The following is a 19,862-nucleotide window of genomic DNA, read 5'->3' as shown; positions in this document are numbered from 1 at the left end:
GCTGAAAGTAGGTGTACATAGTTGTTCCACAGTATAGGCCAACAGCAGTCAAGTGGGAAGCACAGGTAGAGAAAGCTTTTTGCCTGCCAGAAGCTGAGGGAATTCTCAGGATAGTCATGAGGACAGACAGGTAGGAGACAAGGATTACCATAATGGAGGTGAACAGGGTGAATCCTCCGCAGCCAACAATCAAGATCTGGGTGACCCAGTGGTCTGAGCAAGCCAGTGCTGACAGTAGAGGGATGTCACAGAAGTGAGGAAGGACATGTGGTTGACAGAACGATAGTTGTGTGATGGAAGTTGTCACAGAAACCATGTTAACTAATCCACCAAGGTAGCATCCTGCTACCAATTTGAGACGACGGACTCTAGACATGGTGATGTGGTAGAGCAGTGGGTGACAAATGGCAGTATAGAGGTCATAGGCCATGGAAGCCAAAATGTTGCATTCAGCGGAGGCAAAGATTATGAACAAGCCCATTTGAGTCACACATCCAAGGAAAGAAACAGCCTGCAACTTAGATAACAAATTTGCTAAAGTCTCTGGGATCGTGACAGAAGAAAAATAGAAAGGACAGATTAGAGAGGAAAAAATACATGGGGGTGTGGAGGCAGGGACTGACTCTCATCAGGACTACCAGGCCTAGATTCCCCAACACAGTGACAATATAAACAATAAGGAAGACTCCAAATAGCAGGACCCCAAGCTGAGGGTTCTCTGTCATGCCCAGAAGGATGAGGTCAGTCACTGTAGATGAATTCTCCATCAACACAAGCTGGGTATTATGCTTGATGAGGTAAGAATGCTTTTGACATGCTTTAAGTGAGGAAATAACAGAAAACTGGATGATACGGGTAAAACAGTCCCACTCAAAACACATGAATCCACAGCACTCTCCAACCCTTCCCTGCATCTACAATCTCACTTCAAACATCTTCCCAAATAGTATCACTATTTCCCAAGCATAACATTGGGAAAGTAACGATAGGAGAAAAAAGGGGAAGGAAAATGAGGTAAAGAAAATTCAGAAAGCAAAAGGAACACAGAAGTAAGAAAGTAAAGGCCTAGGATGCAAAAGACACTTAATATTTGTTGAAGGAATAAATGAAGGAGAAAGAAAAACAGATGTCATCAAGAGATGTTCTTTACTAATACATATATCACAACATTGTAAATCAATTATACCCCAATAAAAATGTTTTAAAAAATAAAAGAGACTATTAAACTAAAAAAGAGAGAGAGAGATGTACTTTACTGATACAGGACTACAAACTCTTAGAAAATTTGGGGGTATGGAATTCCATCTTACCCTCCCTCACTTTTCCAAATCAATCTCAAGGAATTATTGCAGATGAAGTAACAGTATAGTAAATATGTCGACTGATTTCATCTTGACAGACAGCCCCCTTCTCCCTTCAGTATTAGTGACATTGTTTCTGAAAAAGTAGAAGTCATGAATACTCACTATTTTGCTTGGTAAGTAAAGGGTTTTTCAGGACCTTGATCACCTCTTCACTGGTAGATTGTCGCAGAATCAGAATGCTCCGAAATCACCATCAGAAACTGAACTCAAGGTTATCAGGTATCATTTGGATCCTGTGAAAGAGCAACCGAAAGATTCATGAAGTTGTTGTCTGATCATCACCTGACTGATTCCTTTAACCATGCTTGGGGCAAAGGTTATGCAGCTACACAAAACAAACTAACTGCAAATTCCACAAGGACTTGTTGGTCAGATCTGTCTGAGCAAAGGGCCAGGTCACAAAATAGCTGGAGTCAGGTGGCACTGAGGCTAAGTGCATGGACTCTGTCCCCCTCTCTTGTGGTCACAGGATATTTCTAATGCTGACTTGCACCCTCACACAAATGCCTGGGTCTTACCCTGGATGAAGCACCAAACAAGAGAAGGGATAAATCCATACAGATCCATCTCCATTTATACAATTTAAACTAAATCAGAACCCTTGTGTTTCACTGGATGGCCATCAGCGAGGGGTGTTTAGAAGGGATTCCTGTATTTGGTGAGAGTGTGGACAAGGAAACCTCAGAGGGCTCTCCCAACTTTGATTAAAAAAAAAAAAAGCCTATCTGTTTCAATTCACCAGAAAACATAGGTTCTTTATTTGGTGTAGTAGTTAAGGTGTCTGATTCTGGAGCTATACGGACCTATTTGAATCCTGGTTTTGGAGATCACTCGTTCTGTGACTTAGGACTTAACCTACCTAAGTGCACTAATCTGTAAAAGAAGGGCACTAATAAGACCTATGTTATGGGGCAATAGCAAAGGTTAAACTAAATATTTAAGTAAAACACTTGGTACATATTAATTGCTCACTGACTTCTACTCTCTTTATTCCTTTATGACCAATCCTACTTATGTATTTACTATTTTTTTTCTTCTCCATTTCACTAAATGGAAGCAGAGGTATTGTTCTTTGTATACTATTATCGTTTTAGACCAACAGCAGTGAACCTTAGAGAGACTGGCTGAAGTATAATCTCCATGTTCCACCCCCTAACCATCCCTCAGACACACGCACACACACACGTGCACGCACACACACACACCACAGCAGTTTTGGCTGGAGCAGATGAAAGAAGCATCTTTTACTTGTGGTAGTAATTCACTCCTTTTTGCTCTACCCAAACTGTTGGAGTTAATTCCTGCTGCTACTGCTGCTGCTGCTGAGCACAGCAGCCTGCCCAGGGGAATATTCAACTTATACCTCCAAAATGGGATGATCGGAGGAGAAAATCCTGGGCTGAGTTGAGACAATGGATAAAACACTGTTTTGAAAGACAAAAGACATGAGTTCTAGTCCTGGCACTAATTTGTACTGTCTTTCAGTGGAAAAGCCACTTACCCCCTTTGAGCCCCATATTTTCTCATCTTGAAAATGGAAAAAGCAATATCCACCATGGCTCTCTTTTAAGGTTGGCATGAGGATCAAATAAGATAATGAATGTGAAAACACTCCGTAAACTCTGAAGTGTGATACAATACACCTGGAATGGATCCCTATTATTCTTCCATCATGGGAGGTGGGAGACGGAGGAGGAATGCGTCAATATGATCATTTTCTGCTGCCTGCTTCAGCTCCTGCTTACAGAGCTGTACTCTTTGCCCTCCCACTCACCCTCTACACACACATCATCTGTTCTGCCTCTCCACTGTGAAAGTTTCAACCTGTGAAGGCTTAAACAAACAGCTCTTAGTTGTTCATGTATCTTGAATCACAAAAAAAGACAGGTTTTCAATGTTACTTTCACGTCCTTGTATCATTTTTTAAATTTCCCATTTTAGGCTAACACTATTCCTTGATGTCTGTATCTATTGTAGGCATTCAATAAATATTAGTTGAATGAATAAATGACTCTCTATTAGTCTTTAGAACATAGTGAAATCTTTTTCCCTTAAAATAAGATTGAATTGCTTTTTCTTCCCCAAAGAAATAAACATACAAAATTAAGACTGTATTAAGGAAATGATTTGATACACCCCATCTGCACATGCCACTGCATTAACTAGTGTCAATATAACAGCCAGAATGGGTATGTTATTAACTTGGCTAATGTGTCTTGGATATGTACTTATAGGAAATAATCAGGCACTCCTCTTATTTGTTGAAGAAGTAACCTTTCACGTTTGAAAAATGCATTCATGTAAATTTACAGTACGAGCTCTTTAAGAAAAATTTTTTGGTTACCCGTCTTTTCTTCAGTTATGTAGCTCGGTGGGGATCTTCCAAAAATAGCATAACATTTAGAATTTAAATAAAAGTTCACTTATTTACTTATTCAATAAAATTTCTTTTTTTAAACATCTTTATTGGAGTATAATTGCTTTACAATGGTGTGTTAGTTTCTGCTTTATAACAAAGTGAATCAGTTATACGTATACATATGTTCCCATATCTCTTCCCTCTTGCATCTCCCTCCCTCCCACCCTCCCTATCCCACCCCTCTAGGTGGTCACAAAGCACTGAGCTGATCTCCCTGTGCTATGCGGCTGCTTCCCAATAGCTATCTATTTTACATTTGGTAGTGTATATATGTCCATGTCACTCTCTCAGTGCAGTCTTCCAAAAGATCATATATTCCAACCCACATATTTCCAGATGAAGAAACAGAAGTCCAGAGAGGTTAAGAGACTTGTCTAAGGTCTCACAATGAATTAGTGGCAGAGCTGGTGATGGAACCCAGATCTCCTTGACCTAATTCAGTGACCTTTTCACATCACTATCTGGCTTTCCCCTTAATTTGTTTTCTGAAGTTATTCTGGATAGGACTTTCGCCTTTGGTACATTCATTCTTTCAATAACAGATGAAATAACAATGTCATCCTTTGTTGCTGTATTTGAGCTATATGATCTTGAGAAAATATCTTGCTCTTTCTGGGTCCTAGTTTCTTCATCAGTAAAATGAAGCAGCTAGATTAGGTGGTCTCTGAGGCTCTTTCCAGCTTTAAGCTCTAATTTCGCATGGCTCCGTGAGTTAAAATATATACACATCATTGGTCATTCTCAATATCTGACTGAGGGATGCTGAAAGAAAATTTCTGTAATTCCATGAATCTAGGCTATACAAACCACTCCATCCTACTCTGCTCTCTCAGCCCTCACAGTGACAGAAATGTCATATTGGTGTTTGGTCTTAGTGTGAGGCACTGAGGTAAGAGCATGGGAGGGATGTTTCCAAACTTACTAGCCACCTTAAAGTAGAACAGCTCAGTCAAAGATCGGGTTAAAGTGTCCAGGTTATGTCACATTCTAACCCTATAATCTCAGACAGTTTTTTCAACCTCTCTGCCATCAATTCCCTTATCTAAAATGGAAATAATTTTACCTAAATTAAGTGACTGTTTTGAAGATTAAATAAGAAAAAATATACAAAGTGCTTAACAGATATTTAGGTGCTTAATAAATGTTGCTTTGACTTCTCCTTAAAAGTCCATTTTTTGTTTTATGATTCCATATATATGAAAGGTCCAGAACAGGCACATCTACACAGGCAGAAAGTATATTAGTGGTTGGCAAGGTCTTGAGGAGTGGTGCAGGAATGGTAGGTATGGGAGTTTGTTTGTTTGTTTGTTTGTTTTGATTAAAAGCTATCTGATCCTTAAAAATTTATGGACTTATACTTTTAATAGGTCTTAAACTTTTGACACTTATGCTGCCAAGGACCTTATTGTTCCTTTATTTCAATGTCCACCATTATTTGATATTCCCATATGTTTACAAGTTTCTCAGCCTTTCTCTCTTTTTTTGGTGATGAAATGTTCTAAAATTATGGTGAAGGTTGCACAATTCTGAATATACTAAAAACTCTTGAATGTACACACATTCACATGTGTGTATTTTATGGTATGTGAATTACATCTCAATAAATCTGTTACCAAAAACAGTAATCCTGATGCGTACTAGGGGAAAAAGTCCATTATAGATTGGTCATCCTTGGCTGCATCTAAATCCTTCTACTGACCTACAGCAGAGGGCCCTGGTAAGCACTGGATGAGATCATTAATTTAAAAGTACTTTGAAAAATTTAATAATGATACAAGAAATGTATTCAAAACAAATGATAAAATCATAATTGGAGAAATAAAGAAATGGAAAGAGACACCTTGCTCCCAAACAGCAAGGCTAAAATATAAGAAAGATGAGACTCTTTAAGTTCATGTATAGATTTAATGCAATATCAATTCAAAATTCTCCAGGATATTTTATAGACTATGACAAATTTATAGTGAAATTCACCTGGAAGAATAAGAAGACAAAAATGACAAAAAATATCATTTTTAGTAATGATGGAGATAGCTTCTCAAGTTTTAAACTTTATTACTAATCCATACATGTAAAAAGGACCATCTGGCATTGGGTTAAAAACAAAGATTGATCAATGAAATAGCATATTTTAGAGAAAGAAAACCAAATACATAAAAACGTCTCCAGTTGGCTAGAAAGAACATGCATACACATACATATATATACACATACAGTAAAGGAAGCACTAACAAATAAATATTATTGGGAAAAGTGTGTATCTATAAAAAAAGAAATAAATTTGGATATGTAACTCACATCATATATTTCAGTAAACTCCAGATCAAAAAGTTAAACATAAAAATCTAAACTGTGAAACTAGAAAAAAAATGAATAGCATTGTTTATCTAGCTAGTGTAGCCATTGAAAAAATGGAAGGTAACATCAAAGCCAAGATGATGTGTTCAAATATGACTAAAAAACTTGTGCACACTGTACTATAACAAAATGAAGATCAAAAAGGAAACAACAGAAAGAGAAAATTATGCGATTGAGCAGAACTTTTAAAACACACCAGTCAGAAGATATAAATAAATAATGAAACATATGAGATCAATGTATGAAGCTCACCAGATGAATGGTCAAAAATGGACAACATTCACAGTAGGAAACTTACTGAGTATGTAATCACATGACAAAACATGTGACCTCAGCATAATACAAATTAAAACACAGTTTCCCAAAAACCTTGCTAAGTATATATGTATATATATATATATAAAAAAATAAAGAGCACTATCAGGAAACAGGTCACCCTGTAAATTCCTGATGGAAATGTTTATTATCTGTCTTGCCATGTAAATTGCTGGTGATATTTATGAAACACAGCTCTTTGCCCAAGAAATTTTGTTTGCAGGAATACATCCCCAGGGATACAATCCAAAATAAATAAAAGTAATTTATGCAAAAATGTTCATTATATTGCTATTTAAATATTCATCTACTGTATATGTATATCTGTAAATCACCATGTTATATGTTTAGGGGATTCAACTACGTGTAAGACCCAATCCCTCTCCTCAAGGATCCCATAATGTAGCTGGGAAGGCAACTATATGTAAGATAAAGAACTACAGCAGCAAAGAAGAAGAACCAATTTCATTCCATCAGGGTGGAGTGGGGTGGGGTTGGGGAGAAAAAAGGTATCATGGAGGAGGTAATATTAAACATAGACCTTGAAATATGAGTGGGGTTTGGTACAAGATGGGAATGGTTAAAAGACATTTCATGAAAGATTCCAAATGATCAATAGCTGAGGGATGGCTAAACACACCACTGGATATTAACAGGCTGGATGCCTATGTAATCACTAGAAACAACCAAAAGAAATATATTTGTGAAATAACCTCAAGCCACATAAAACCATGATTGTAGCTGAAAAATGTCAGACAGGCACTCAGAGTGCTGGATATCCACAATGTTTGATTCGGTAAAGTTGCTCAAGTTTCATAATTTTAAAAAGTCAACACCACTAGATACATATGAGTGCTAAGACAAACCAACAAGCATTTGAACTGGTCCTTCTCTGAGATTAAACTCTCAGGGTCAGGAAGGCTGTGAACATTAAGTTCCTGCAGTGTCTTCAGGAAAATAAGAGTGGTAGTTGCTTGTGGTTACTGCAAGGGGCTGGATTCTGTGCTTCATTTTTACATTTCCTATGAACACGAGTCATGTGCTTGATGTGCTGCTCCCTCCTCTAGTCACCCTCTTGCCCCCTCATATCCTAGCCCACTAAATCCTCTTCTATTTCAACAAGCAATTGCAATGCCTTGTCTCCAAAATCCATGAGTAATGGGTTAGGAGTTAGGAGGACTCCAAACATCTGTCTTGTTTTACTAAGTCTACTAACAGGGAGAAAGAAAAGCACCCAGGATTGAGAACCTTAGTTTATGTAAGCTTGGAATTCATCAGCTCTGATTCCTCCCTACTACATTCTTACCCAAATTTATTGAGTGTTTCCTTTGCAGACATAAAACAGAAATGTGAATACCAACTTGGAGCTACTCAAAGACAATCTTGTTTCTATGTCTGAAGTTTTTCAAGTTCTATGCCTCAGGCAAACATATAAAAATAGATCAATTTTTACTGTATGACCAAAATCAGTGGCTCTTGGTGAAAAAGCCCACCCCATTGTTCACTCCAAATGTAGGGATTTCAACAAAACGCACAATGCCACTAAACTCACCTACAATGTCTTGTCATTTTTATCAAGGACACCTTCAGCATTTCACCCATCTCCCTCAACTGTTTCTTCTGGAAGGACTGAGGCTTTCAGCTTCCTGGACTTCTATCCATATAAATAGCCACTTATGATCCAATTGTGTAGTATTCAAAACAAGCAATATACACCATATAATACAGAATCATTCTCCTCTGAGAAAATCTGAGGCTAACTGAAAGGCTGCTGTGTAAAAAAACTCTCTTTCCTTAATTATATCTTATGTTTTAGCAAATGTTAAAAAAAACCTCATGCCACTAATTTTTTTTCATCCAAATCCCACTCAAATCTATTCCTACACTTTCACTGTCCTAACACCCCTGTGAGAATACTAGGCCAGTGTTGGTATACACTTTCACATCTGGGCTGATTACGATCAGGTCCTATCAACAGGCCTCAAATTAGAAAGTGCAATGTGAGAGACCTTCAAGATGGCGGAGGAGTAAGATGTGGAGATCACCTTCCTCCCCACAAATACATCAGAAATACATCTACATGTGGAACAACTCCTACAGAACACCAACTACTGAACGCTGGCAGAAGACCTCAGACCTCCCAAAAGGCAAGAAACTCCCCACGTACCTGGGTAGGGCAAAAGAAAAAAGAGAAAACAGAGACAAAGAATAGGAACAGGACCTGCACCAGTGGGAGGGAGCCGTGAAGGAGGAAAGGTTTCCACACACTAGAAGCCCCTTCATGGGCAGAGACTGCAGGTGGCGGAGCAGGGAAGATTTGGAGCCACGGAGGAGAGCACAGCAGCAGGGGTGCAGAGGGCAAAGTGGAGAGATTTCCACACAGAAGATCAGTGCCGATCAGCACTCACCAGCCTGAGAGGCTTGTCTGCTCACCTGCCGGGGCAGGAGGGGGCTTGGAGATGAGGCTCCAGCTTTGGAGGTCAGATCCCAGGGAGAGGACTGGGGCTGGCTGCGGGAACACAGCTTTAAAGGGGCTAAAAATAATAAAATACCTAGGAATAAACCTACCGAAGGAGACATAAGACCTGTATGCTGAAAACTATAAGACACTGATGAAAGAAATTAAAGATGATACAAACAGATGGAGAGATATACCATGTTCTTGGATTGGAAGAATCAACACTGTGAAAATGACTCTACTACCCAAAGCAATCTACAGATCCAATGCAATCCCTATCAAACTACCAATGGCATTTTTCACAGGACTACAACAAAAAAATTCACAGTTTGTATGGAAACACAAAAGACCCAGAATAGCCAAAGCAATTTTGAGAAAGAAAAACGGAGCTGGAGGAATCAGGGAGCCTGACTTTTGTCTATACTACAAAGCTACAGTAATTAAGACAATATGGCACTGGCACAGAAGCAGAAATATAGATCAATGGAACAGGATACAAAGCCAGAGATAAACCCACACACATATAGTCGTCTTATTTTTGATAAAGGAGGCAAGAATATAGAAGTGAGAACATACAGCTTCTTCAATAAGTGGTGCTTGGAAAACTAGACAGCTACATGTAAAAGTATGAAATTAGAATACTCACTAACACCATACACAAAAAACAACTCAAATTGATTAAAGACCTAAATGTAAGGACAGACACTATCAAACTCTTAGAGGAAAACACAGGCAGAACACTCTATGACATAAATCAAAGCAAGATCCTTTCTGACCCACCTCCTAGAGAAATGGAAATAAAATAAAAAATAAACAAATGGGACCTAATGAAACTTAAAACCTTTTGCACAGCAAAGGAAACCATAAACAAGACGAAAAGACAACCCTCAGAATGGGAGAAAATATTTGCAAATGAAGCAACTGACAAAGGATTAATCTCCAAATTTACAAGCAGCTCAATATCAAAAAAACAAACAATCCAATACAAAAATGGGCAGAAGACCTAAATAGACATTTCTCCAAAGAAGATATACAGATTGCCAACAAACACATGAAAGGATGCTCAACATCACTAATCATTAGAGAAATGCAAATCAAAACTACAATGAGGTATCACCTCACACCGGTCAGAATGGCCATCATGCAAAAGTCTACAAACAATAAATGCTGGAGAGGATGTGGAGAAGAGGGAACCCTCTTGCACTGCTGGTGGGAATGTAAATTGATACAGCCACTATGGAGAAGAGCATGGAGGTTCCTTAAAAAAGTAGAAATAGAACTACCATATGACCCAGCAATCCCACTACTGGGCACATACCCTGAGAAAACCATAATTCAAAAAGAGTCATGTACCGCAATGTTCATTGCAGCGCTATTTACAAGAGCCAGCACATGGAAGCAGCCTAAGTGTCCATTGACAGATGATCGATAAAGAAGATGTGGCACATATATACAATGGAATATTACTCAACCATAAGAAGAAATGAAATTGAGCTATTTGTAGTGAGGCGGATGGACCTAGAGACTGTCATACTGCATGAAATAGGTCAGTAAGAGAAAAATAAATACTGTATGCTAACACATATATATGGAATCTATGAAAAAAAAAGAAACAAATGGTTATGAAGAGCCTAGGGGCATGACAGGAATAAAGGCAGAGATCTAGAGACTGGATTTGAGGACACTGGGATGGGGATGGGTAAGCTGCGACGAAGTGAAAGAGTGGCACGGACTTATATATACTACCAAATGTAAAATAGGTAAATAGTGGGAAGCAGCCACATAGCACAGGAAGATCAGCTCGGTGTTTTGTGACTACCTAGAGGGGTGGGATAGGGAGGGTGGGAGGGAGGGAGATGCAAGAGGGAGGAGATATGGGGATATATGTATATGTATAGCTGATTCACTTTGTTATACAGCAAAAACTAACACACCATTTTAAAGCAATTATACTCCATTAAAGATGTTAAAGAAAAAAAAGACTACCTCTGCGTCCAAAAAAAAAAAACAGAAACTAAAAATAGAACTACCATATGACCCAGCAATCCCACTACTGGGCATATACCCTGAGAAAACCATAATTCAAAAAGAGTCATGTACCACAATGTTCATTGCAGCGCTATTTACAAGAGCCAGAACATGGAAGCAACCTAAGTGTCCATCGACAGATGAATGGATAAAGAAGATGTGGCACATATATACAGTGGAATATTACTCAGCCATAAAAAGAAACGAAATTGAGTTATTTATAGTGTGGTGGATGGACCTAGAGTCTGACATACAGAGTGAAGTAAGTCAGAATGAGAAAAACAAATATGATATGCTAACACATATATATGGAATCTAAAAAAAAAAACAAAAATAGGTTCTGAAGAACCTAGGGGCAGGACAGGAATAAAGATGCAGACGTCGAGAATGGACTTGAGGACACGGGGAGGGGGAAGGGTAAGCTGGGATGAAGTGAGAGAGTGGCATGGGCTTATATATACTACCAAATGTAAATTAGATAGCTAGTGGGAAGCAGCCACATAGCACAGGGAGATCAGCTCAGTTCTCTCTGACCACCTAGAGGGGTGAGATAGGGAGGGTATGAGGGAGATGTAAGGGGGAGGAGATATGGGGATATATGTATATGTATAGCTTATTCACTTTGTTATAAAGCAAAAACTAACACACCATTGTGAAGCAATTATATTCCAATAAAGATGTTAAAAAAAAAGAAAAAGAAACAAAATACCTATTGGGAAAAAAAAAAGAAGATTCAATGAGTTTAAATTCATAGACATGTTTCTGGGCAGTCCACTATGCCCAAAATATAGTATTGGATGAGACGCAAGAGGGAGGAAATATATGTATATGTATTCACTTTGATTCACTTTGTTATAAAGCAGAAACGAACACACCATTGTAAAGCAATTATACTCCAATAAAGATGTTAAATAAATAATAAAGTTGAAAATATATTGGCTTTGAAGTACAACAAAACTGAGTCTGAATCTTGTATTTACTACGAAATAACAGTTTTACTTTAGCAAAGTTGTCCTCTCTGAACCTCACCTTTCTTGTCTGTCAAAAGGTGGGGCGGGAGAGAGTCATGGACATATACACACTAACAAACGTAGTAAGGTAGATAGCTAGTGGGAAGCAGCCGCATGGCACAGGGATATTGGCTCGGTGCTTTGTGACAGCCTGGAGGGGTGGGATAGGGAGGGTGGGAGGGAGGGAGACGCAAGAGGGAAGAGATATGGGAACATATGTATATGTATAACTGATTCACTTTGTTATAAAGCAGAAACTAACACACCATTGTAAAGCAATTATACCCCAATAAAGATGTTAAAAAAAAAGGTGATAGTAATACTAAGCTCATATGCTATCGTGATGATTAAATATGAAACATAGGTAAAGCACATGGCACATAACAGCTTCTCAATAAATGGTGGTCATTATTAGCTGCTATGTAGGCTAATACATTGTAGCTTTCTCTTCAGAACATATTTGTACATTAATTATTTATAAATACTCTCTCTTTCTAGCTCTCAAAATAAACATAGATCTTCTCTACTTTCCCAAGGAATAGCTTGGCAATAGTGCAATTACTTTATTAGCAACCTGATTTTACACATAAGGAAACCAAAGCTATATGACTAGTGTAACATCATACAGTGAGTTAGTGACAGAGCTGAATCTAGAACCCAGGTCATCTCATCCCCAGGTCAGCAGATTTTATGCACTCAACTGATACACTTTAGACTAGGCTGTACTGCTATTAACAGTTTGCGGTGTCAGGCAATAATAACAATTATTTTCATTCACTTTTTTTAACATCTTTATTGGAGTATAATTGCTTTACAATGGTGTGTTAGTTTTTGCTATATAACAAAGTGAATCAGCTATACGTATACATATATTCCCATATCCCCTCCCTCTTGCGTCTCCCTTCCACCCACCCTAACCCACCCCTCTAGGTGGTCACAAAGCACCGAGCTGATTTCCCTGTGCTATGCGGCTGCTACCCACTAGCTATCTATTTCACACTTGGTAGTGTATATATGTCCATGCCACTCTCTCACTTACCCTTCCCCCTCCCCATGTCCTTTATTGCTTATCTAAGTCTATGCAAGAAGAGCAAAATAGAATACTGGAAATCTGAGTAATTCAGATTAAAGCTTTTTTTTCTACGTTTGGGGCAAAAGAGCCAAATGAAAAATACTTGGGCAGTTGCAGAAGAAGCAGGGCAAATTAATGTCAATGCTTACTTCCCCATATATACTCTTGTCCTCCTCCAGTTAGTCTGACCATCTGAGTGAAGGGTGCAACTCTCCATCTAGCCAGAAACCTAGGAGTCACACTTAACACCTTAATATCAATACCTCCTTTCTCCACTCCTCCCTTATCCAAAGGTAACCAAGTCCTTCTAACTCTATCTTCTAAATTCTGTTTAATACTTTCTAACCCCTCTACTAGGTGAAAAATTTTTCTCACCTGGAAACTGCAAAAATCTGCTAATTGATCTCTATTTGGCTTTTCTTAGGCTTCTAAAATAAATTTATTATGCACATCCAGTTGGTCTTTTAAGACAAAAATTGGAATATGTATGGAAAAAGGAAAAATTTATGTACTATTATTATGTATCTTGTCCTGTATACCTCTTTTCCTTGAGTCACTAATTATCATTTTGACTTGACTAATTTGCTATATAATTATTTTCACTTTTCCCGCAAACACTATCAGATGTTAAGACTACAAATATCATTTCTTCCAAATAATAAAATGCCAGATTAATTTATTCAACAAATATTTACTGAGGGTCTATTATGTCCTAGGCACTAGAAATGCATCGTGAACAAGATAGACAATATCCCTATTTTTATGAAACATGCATACTTGTAGATGAAGACATATAATAAACAAATATATAAATATATAATACAACGAAAGTGCTACAATAAACTTGTTAAATGCCATGATGAAAAAGTGTTTCCAGTTAAATGCAGTGGATTAGACATTCATATTTATCTATAAATGACATAAAAGAACTATTTTAGAGCCGTAAACCCATGAGAAAAAAACAGGAAAGAGTATGAAAACAGCAGCATTTTAGAAAATGGAAAGCTAAAGAGCAAATATTAACTGATTAGCAGACCCAAGGAACCTGAATCCTAAACCAGTAGTGAGAAAATGAACAATACAATTTGTACCAACAAACTCCCCCCAAAAGGCTCAGACACTAGCAGCATCTAGTCAGCATCTGGTACTTCTATAAGTGAGGGTAAAAGTGGAGCCCAAAACATGGGAATTAGTAGATAAGTGATTTGGGAAGCAATTAGGCCTCCAAATCCCCTTTATTCTTTGCAGCTGGGTAATTCCCCTACGTACTTCCCTCTCATAAAAGACTAGAGACTTATTCTCTGATAATTAAAATAGGAGTTCTGTCTTAGAACTGAGTGTAAGATTAGGTGAAAGTCTAGCTATATACTGCATGTTGAGACCACCAGCCCTCTTCCACTTGGTTCTCAGAAACCTACAGCCAACGCTTGTATCCCCCAAGTAGAAGATTATTTTCTGAGAGAATTTGACCAGACTTACAGAAAATTATCTGAAAATAATTAGGGGTTAACCAAAGGAAAGAATCCAGCCAAATCATCCTACAGTAGGGCCCACCATAACAAAAAGTTTTAATCGTGCTTTTCATGCCCCATTCAAATATAACCAAACATTCAAGGATCGCAAGACATATGATTTGTTTTTAATTATTTCATGGAACGAAGAGATCAAAACGAATGAGGAAAAAAAGCAACTTAGAGGAAACATTTTAGGAACATGAGAACGTGAAAAATCATCAGAAATATAAAAGAAGATATTGTAGTCATTAAACAAGAATAGTATATTATTTTTTAAATGTGCATTAAATAAAAGAGTTCTTGGATATTTTAAATGACAGCACAAATAAAGCTTCAGTAGAAGTAGTGGAAAATGAAGTTGAAAGATTCTCACAAAAACTAGACCAAAGGGGGAAGATGGTGGAAGAGTAAGACGCGGAGATCACCTTCCTCCCCACAGATACATCAGAAATACATCTACACGTGGAACAACTCCTACAGAACACCTACTGAATGCTGACAGAAGACCTCACACCTCCCAAAAGGCAAGAAACTCCACACGTACCTGGGTAGGGCAAAAGAAAAAAAAAAACAGAGACAAAAGAATAGGGATGGGACCTGCACCACTGGGAAGGTGCTGTGAAGGAAGAAAGGTTTCCACACACTAGGAAGCCCCTTCTCGGGTGGAGACTGCGGGTGGCGGAGGGGGAAAGCTTCAGAGCCATGGAGGAGAGCACAGCAACATGGCTGCGGAGGGCAAAGCGGAGAGATTCCCGCACAGAGGATCGGTGGCGACCGGCACTCACCAGCCCGAGAGGCTTGTCTGCTCACCCGCCGGGGCGGGCGGCACTAGGAGCTGAGGCTCGGGATTCGGTCGGAGCGCAGTGAGAGAACTGGTGTTGGCGGCGTGGGAAAACCATGGAGCTGCCGAAGAGGCAAGAGACTTCTTCTTCCCTCTTTGTTTCCTGGTGCGTAAGGAGAGGGGATTAAGAGCACTGCTTAAAGGAGCTCCAGAGACGGGCATGAGCTGCGGCTAACAGCGCGGACCCCAGAGACGGGCATGAGACAGTAAGGCTGCTGCTGCCGCCACCAAGAAGCCTGTGTGTGAGCACAGGTCACTATCCACACCCCCCTTCTGGGGAGCGTGTGCAGCACGCCACTGCCAGAGTCCCGGGATCCAGGGACAACTTCCCCAGGAGAAAGCACGGCGAGCCTCAGGCTGGCACAACGTCACGCCGGCCTCTGCCGCCGCAGGCCCACCCCGCACTCTGTGCCGCTCCCTCCCCCCGCCCTGAGTGAGCCAGAGCCCCAGAATCAGCAGCTCCTTTAACCCTGTCCTGTCTGAGCAAAGAACAGATACCCTCTGGCAACCTACACGCAGAGGCGGGGCCAAATCCAAAGCTGAGCCCCGGAAGGTGTGCGAACAAAGAAGAGAAAGGGAAACCTCTGCCAGAAGCCTCAAGAGCAGCGGATTAAATCTCCACAATCAACTTGATGTACCCTGCATCTGTGGAATACATGAATAGACAACGAATCATCCCAAATTGAGGAGGTGGACTTTGAGAGCAAGATTTATTATTGTTTCCCCTTTTCCTCTTTTTGTGAGTGTGTATGTGTATGCTTCTGTGTGAGATTTTGTCTGTATAGCTTTGCTTTCACCATTTGTCCTAGGGTCCTATCCATCCGTTTTTTTTACTTTTTAAAAGAATTTTTACTTAATAATTATTTTTTATCTTAATAACTTTAGTTTATTGTATCTTACGTTATTTTATTTTCTTTTATCCTCTTTCTTTCTTTCTTCCTACTTTTTACTCCCTTTTATTCTGAGCCGTGTGGATGAAAGGCTCTTGGTGCTCCAGCCAGGAGTCAGTGCTGTACCTCTGAGGTGGGAGAGCCAACTTCAGGACACTGGTCCACAAGAGACCTCCCAGCTCCACGTAATATCAAACGGTGAAAATCTCCCAGAGATCTCCATCTCAACGCCAAGACCAGGCTTCACTCAACGACCAGCAAGCTACAGTGCTGGACACCCTATACCAAACAACTAGCAAGACAGGAACACAACCCCACCCATTAGCAGAGAGGCTGCCTAAAATCATAATAAGTCCACAGACACCCCAAAACACACCACCAGACATGGACCTGCCCACCAGAAAGACAAGATCCAGCCTCATCCACCAGAACACAGGCACTAGTCCCCTCCACCAGGAAGCCTACACAAACCACTGAACCAACTTTAGCCACTGGGGACAGACACCAATAACAACAGTAACTACGAACCTGCAGCCTGCAAAAAGGAGACCCCAAACAGTAAGATAAGCAAAATAAGAAGACAGAAAAACACACAGCAGATAAAGGAGCAAGATAAAAACCCACCAGACCTAACAAAGGAAGAGGAAATAGGCAGTCTACCTGAAAAAGAATTCAGAATAATGATAGTAAAGATGATCCAAAATCTTGGAAATAGAATAGAGGAAATGCAAGAAACATTTAACAAGGACCTAGAAGAACTAAAGATGAAACAAGCAATGATGAACAAGAACATAAATGAAAGTAAATAAACTCTAGAAGGGATCAATAGCAGAATAACTGAGGCAGAAGAACAGATAAGTGACCTGGAAGATAAATAGTGAAAATAACTACTGCAGAGCACAATAAAGAAAAAAGAATGAAAAGAACTGAGGACAGTCTCAGAGACCTCTGGGACAACATTAAACGCACCAACATTCGAATTATAGGGATCCCAGAAGAAGAAGAGAAAAAAGAAAGGGACTGAGAAAATATTTGAAGAAATTATACTTGAAAACTTCCCTAATATGGGAAAGGAAATACTTAATCAAGTCCAGGAAGCACAGAGAGTCCCATACAGGATAAATCCAAGAAGAAACATGCCAAGACACATATTCATCAAACTGTCAAAAATTAAATACAAAGAAAACATATTAAAATCAGCAAGGCAAAAACAACAAATAACACACAAGGGAATCCCCATAAGGTTAATAGCTGATCTTTCAGCAGAAACTCTGCAATGCAGAAGGGACTGGCAGGACAGATTTAAAGTGATGAAGGAGAAAAACCTACAACTAAGATTACTTTACCCAGCAAGGATCTCATTCAGATTTGATGGAGAAATTAAAAACTTTACAGACAAGCAAAAGCTGAGAGAGTTCAGCACCACCAAACCAGCTTCACAACAAATGCTAAAGGATTTTATCTAGGCAAGAAACACAAGAGAAGGAAAAGACCTACAATAACAAACCCAAAACAATTAACAAAATGGAAATAGGAACGTGCATATAGATAAGCACCTTAAATGTAAATGGATTAAATGCTCCCACCAAAAGACACAGACTGGCTGAATGGATACAAAAACAAGACCCATATATATGCTGTCTACAAGAGACCCACTTCACACCTAGAGACACATACTGACTGAAAGTGAGGTGATGGAAAAAGATATTCCATGCAAATGGAAACCAAAAGAAAGCTGGAGTAGCAATACTCATATCAGACAAAGTAGACTTTAAAATAAAGAATATTGGAAGAGACAAAGAAGGACACTACATAATGATCAAGAGATTGATCCATGAAAAAGATATAACAATTGTAAATATTTATGCACCCAAGATAGGAGCACCTCAGTACATAAAGCAAATACTAACAGTCATGAAAGGGGAAATCGCCAGTAACACATTCAGTGTAGGGGACTTTAACACCCAACTTTCACCAATGGACAGATCATCCTAAATGAAAATAAGTAAGGAAACACAACCTTTAAATGATAAACTAAACAAGATGGACTTAATTGATATTTATAGGACATTCCATGCAAAAACAGCAGAATACACATTTTTCTCAAGTGCTCATCGAACATTCTCCAGGATAGATCATATATTGGGTCACAAATCAAGCCTTGGTAAATATAAGAAAATTGAAATTGTATCAAGTATCTTTTCGAACCACAACGCTATGAGACTCGATAGCAATTACAGGAAAGGATCTATAAAAAATACAAACACATGGAGGCTAAACAATACACTACTTAATAACGAAGTGATCACTGAAGAAATCAAACAGGAAATCAAAAAATACCTACAAATGACAATGGAGACACGACAACCCAAATCCTATGGGATGCAGGAAAAGCAGTTCTAAGAGGGAAGTTTATAGCAATACAATCCTACCTTAAGAAACAGGAAACATCTCGAATAAACAACCACCATGCACCTAAAGCAATTAGAGAAAGAAGAACAAAAAAACGCAAAGTTAGCAGAAGGAAAGCAATAATAAAGATCAGATCAGAAATATATGAAAAAGAAATGAAGGAAACAATAGCAAAGATCAATAAAACTAAAAGCTGGTTCTTTGAGAAGATAAACAAAATTGATAAACCATTAGCCAGATTCATCAAGAAAAAAAGAGAGAAGACTCAAATCAATAGAATTTGAAATGAAAAAGGAGAAGTAACAACTGACACTGCAGAAATACAAAAGATCATGAGAAATTACTACAAGCAACTCTATACCAATAAAATGGACAACCTGGAAGAAATGGACAAATTTTTAGAAATGCACAAGCCTGCCAAGACTGAATCAGGAAGAAATAGAAAATATGAACAGACCACTCACAAGCAGTGAAATTGAAGCTGTGTTTAAAAATCTTCCAACAAACAAAAGCTCCGGACCAGACTGCTTCACAGACGAATTCTATCAAACATTTAGAGAAGAGCTAACACCTATCCTTCTCAAACTCTTCCAAAATATAGCAGAGGGAGGAACACTCCCAAACTCATTGTACGAGGCCACCATCACCCTGATACCGCAACCAGACAAGGATGTCACAAGGAAAGAAAACTACAGGCCCATATCACTGATGATCATAGATGCAAAAATCCTCAACATAATACTAGCAAACAGAATCAAACAGCACATTTAAGGATCATACACCATGATCAAGTGGGGTTTATCAAAGGAATGCAAGGATGCTTCAGTATACGCAAATCAATCAATGTGATACACCATATTAACAAATTGAAGGAGAAAAACCATATGGTCATCTCAATAGATGCAGAGAAAGCTTTCGACAAAATTCAACACCATTTATGATAAAAACCCTACAGAAAGTAGGCATAAAGGAAACTTTCCTCAACATAATAAAGGCCATATATGACAAACCCACAGCCAACATCGTCCTCAATGGTGAAAAACTGAAAGCATTTCCACTAAGATCAGGAACAAGACAAGGTTGCCAACTCTCACCACTCTTATTCAACATAGTTTTGGAAGTTTTAGCCACAGCAATCAGAGAAGAAAAGGAAATAAAAGGAATCCAAATCGGAAAAGAAG

At 38.9% G+C, this 19,862-nt stretch overlaps 1 long non-coding RNA gene across 1 annotated transcript in view; it reads right to left on the bottom strand.

Moving 5' to 3' along the window:
* LOC141277554 (uncharacterized) overlaps positions 1 to 19,862 on the bottom strand; it is a 304,528-nt gene that overhangs the window by 79,586 nt on the left and 205,080 nt on the right. Inside the window, exon 4 of the long non-coding RNA XR_012329127.1 lies at positions 1,467 to 1,597. This is a non-coding gene — a long non-coding RNA (uncharacterized lncRNA). The remainder of the gene's footprint in view (positions 1 to 1,466; positions 1,598 to 19,862) is intronic.

This window comes from Tursiops truncatus, chromosome X, assembly GCF_011762595.2.
Source record: "Tursiops truncatus isolate mTurTru1 chromosome X, mTurTru1.mat.Y, whole genome shotgun sequence".
Lineage (NCBI taxonomy): Eukaryota > Metazoa > Chordata > Mammalia > Artiodactyla > Delphinidae > Tursiops > Tursiops truncatus.
Note: the sequence above shows the minus strand (reverse complement) of the source record. Positions and strands in the feature narration are given on the sequence as shown.